Consider the following 3,735-nt stretch of genomic DNA (forward strand, 5'->3'; position numbering starts at 1 on the left):
ATGAAAGCAAAATAGGTCTGAGTCACACCTAGGACTTTGTGATTCTAATGCAGATGGTTGGAGAGTCTTGCCTCCTTAAACCTCTAGACCACTCAGAGTGAGCACTGTACTCCTTAGAAGTGCTTGGCACCTAGGTTTACTTCTTTAATAAATACCTGTTGAATGAGCAAATGACCAACTCACAGTGTTGTGTTAAAATAACTGGATATGTCAGGACAATGTATAATCTAAATCATCTCTCCTTTTCTATTTACTCCATTAAAAGTACTCGTATTATACATGCATTGGACTGCTAATCACAAAGTTGGAGATTCAGACCTACCAGATGCTCCTTGGAAGACCTATACGGGGTCTCTGAGTTGGAACTGACTCACTGGCAATTAACAACAACAACAAAACCTAAAATTTTATAAACTCTACTTACTGCTGAAGATCAAAGACTGTAGCCTTTAGTATGGATTACGCCTCAACATAAAGAAAACAAAAATCCTCTCAACTGGACCAATAAGCAACGTCCTGATAAACTAAGAAAAGAGTGAAATTATCTAGGACGTCATTTTACTTGGATCCACATAAAATGCTCATGGAAGCAGTAATCAAGAAATCAAATAACATATTGCTTTTGGAATATCTACTGCACAAGACCTCTTTCAAGTGTTAATGAACAAAAATGTCATTTGGGGACTAAGCTGCCCCTGACCATGGTATTTTCAATCACCCCACTGCATACTAAGTAGGACAGTGAAAAGGAAGATCGAAGAAGTGATGCCTTTGAATTAAGGTGTTGGTGAAGAGTATTGAATATAGCATGGACTGCCAGAAGAATGAATAAATCTGTTTTGGAAGAAGTAAAGCCAAGAGCTCTTTGGAAGCAAGAGAGTCATGACTTTACCTCGTGGACTTTGGACACGTTATCAGAAGGGACCAGTCCCTGGAGAAGTACATTATACTTGGCAAATAGAGAGTCATCAAAAAAGAGGAAGATCCTCAATGAGATGGATTGACACAGCGACTGAAACTATGGGTTCAAACATAGCAATGACTATTAAAACTGACGCAGGACCAGCAGTGTTTTGTTATATTGTGCATACGGTAGCTATGAATTGGAAGTGATTCAACTGAACCCAACATCAACAATAAACCTAAAAAAGAATGTACAACAATTAAACCGCGCACTACATGACATATTGTTGATGTGTTGTTAGTGGTCGTCTGGTTGATCCTGACTCATGGTATCTGTGCACAATGGAACAAAATGCTGCCCAGTCCTGCACCATTCCTATGATGGGTTGCAAACCAGCTATTGTGATCCAATCCATAGGGTTTTCATGGATTGATTTTCAGAAACAAATCACCATGCCTTTATAGTCTGCCTTAGGCAGGAAACCTGTTCAGCATCATTGAAACACATAAGTATCCACTGACAGATGGGTGCCAGCTACACACTGGCCGGGAATAGAACTCAGATCTTTCATATGGAAGGTAAAAATTATACTATTGAACCAATGCTGCCTCACTATACAAGTGTATGGAAACAGATTATAGAGGAGTGCAAAAAATTGGGCCAACCATCCAAGCCAAAGCACTCTCTACTCTTCCTGGATTTGATAATTCATTGCAATGGTCAACCAACACTCAGGCACCATAGTCACAGTTATGGAGTCTATGAGGGAAGAAATGTTCAGGGCACCGTTTTTCCAGTCAGGACAATCTCTAGTCTGCCATGCCCACTGACAGCCTTTCTCTGGCCTTGAACCCCTTGGTCTAGCCTCTGCTCTGCTCCAGCAATGTTATAAAACTCTCTTAGGGCCTCCTTTCAACCTTGTCCACCCCTCAGCGTGGCCTCTGGCTCACTGGCAGTGGCTCCCATTCTGCCGCAGCTCACTCCCCTCCTTCCCTACCCACCAAATCCCCAATTGGACCCACCATGGCTTTACCCATTGAAGCCGTCCAGCTTTTCGGAGCCAAGAATGCATCCTGTCTTATTCTTGTTGCTGACATGCCAGTGCTTCCTCCAAGAATTTGAAAGACATACTGGCTGACCTGATACCTAAGGAACAGGCCAGAATTAAGACCTTCAGGCAGCAACATAGCATAGCAGTTGTGGGTCAAATCATGGTGGACATGAAGTACAGTGGCATGAGAGCTTCAAAGGACTGATACATGAAACATCATCTCTTGATCTTGATGATCCAAGGCTATAGTATCCCTGATTGCCAGAAACTGCTCCCCAAGGCTAACGGTGGGGAAGAACTTCTGCCTGAGGGCTTATTTTGACTGCTTGTAACTGGACAGATCCCAACAGAGAAACAGGTCATCTTGGATCTCAAAAGAGTGGGCAAAGAGGGCAGCTCTGTGGTCACCACGCTGGACAACTTTGGACAACCAATTGACACCCTATGTCTCAGCTCAGTGAAGCCATCATTGCACCTTCACCAGGGAAAGTAATTTTGCTCGAGCATATGCAGAGGGTATCAACCGAACCAAGTACTGGGAGTTGATTTACGAAGACTGTATAGATCTGATTGCAAAGCTACCTTGCATTGCAGCAAAGATTTACCAGAACCTCTGCCGGGAGGGCAGCAGTATTGAGGCCATAGACACTAAACTGGATTGATCTCACAATTTCACTAACTTGTTAGGCTATACTGATGCTCAGTTCACTGAGCTCATGCGTTTGTTCCTCACCATTCACAATGACCGTGAGAGTGGCAATGTAAGTGCCCATACCAGTCATTTGGTGGGCTGTGCTCTATCAGACCCGTACTTGTCCTTTGCAGCTGCCATGAATGGGCTGGCAGGGCACCTACATGGGTTCACAAGTCAGGAAGTTCTTCTCTGGCTGACGCAACTGCAGAAGGAAGTTGACAAAGATGTTTCAGATGAGAAGTTATGAGACTATATCTGGAACACACTCAACTCAGGACGGGTTGTCCCAGGCTATGGTCATACCGTACTGAGGACGACTGATCCATGGTATACCTGTCAGTGAGAGTTTGCTCTGAAACACCTGCCTAATGATCCCATGTTTAAGCTGATTGCTCTGTTGTTAAAGATCGTGCTCAATGTCCTCTTAGAGAAGGTGAAGTCCAAGAACCCCTGGCCCAATGTAGATGCTCACAGCGGGGTACTGCTCCAGTACTATGCCATGACAGAGATGAATTACTACACAGTCCTATTTGGAGTGTCACAAGCACTGGAAATATTGGCACAGCTCATCTGAAAGACGGCTTTCCTCTGGAGCAATCTCAAGTCCATGAGCACGGATGGTCTGATAAAGTTTGTGGACTCTAAGTCAGTGAAACTGGCACCTGGGGGAAAAGTGACTGCCAGAAAGTGAGGAAACTTAAAAAAAAAAAGGATACTCTTATTTGATGGGGCTTTTAAAGATTTCAGATTAAATTGTATCTGAGGCACTGAATAAGAAGTTTGAAGCTAAATAAAACTGAAGACTTAAAGATAAAAATGACCTCTTCTCCTCTAACCAGATCCCTTTCCCTGCCAGGTATGAGTTGCTCATCAACTGGATGACCAGTACTAATGCATGGGATATGGTTCAGGTTTGGTTTCCTGCCATCTCTAAGATGGGATTCTGGCCCCTCTTTCCCCAAATCAAAGCTGATTCTAGAGACTCTGCAATTACTTTAAAAATTTTGGTTCTATTCTGCCCAAGCCTCAGTGTGCTGGCCAAGCAGGACTCTGCCCTTCTGTTTCCACAGAAATCATGTTGGATTG

The 3,735-nt window shown here is 43.6% G+C and overlaps 1 pseudogene; it reads left to right on the forward strand.

Annotated features, from left to right (window-relative positions):
• The first annotated feature begins 1,927 nt into the window (after nt 1-1,927).
• Nucleotides 1,928-3,340, forward strand: LOC102842980 (annotated as a pseudogene).
• The last annotated feature ends 395 nt before the right edge of the window (nt 3,341-3,735 follow it).

Source organism: Chrysochloris asiatica, unplaced genomic scaffold, assembly GCF_000296735.1.
Source record: "Chrysochloris asiatica unplaced genomic scaffold, ChrAsi1.0 scaffold00049, whole genome shotgun sequence".
NCBI lineage: Eukaryota > Metazoa > Chordata > Mammalia > Afrosoricida > Chrysochloridae > Chrysochloris > Chrysochloris asiatica.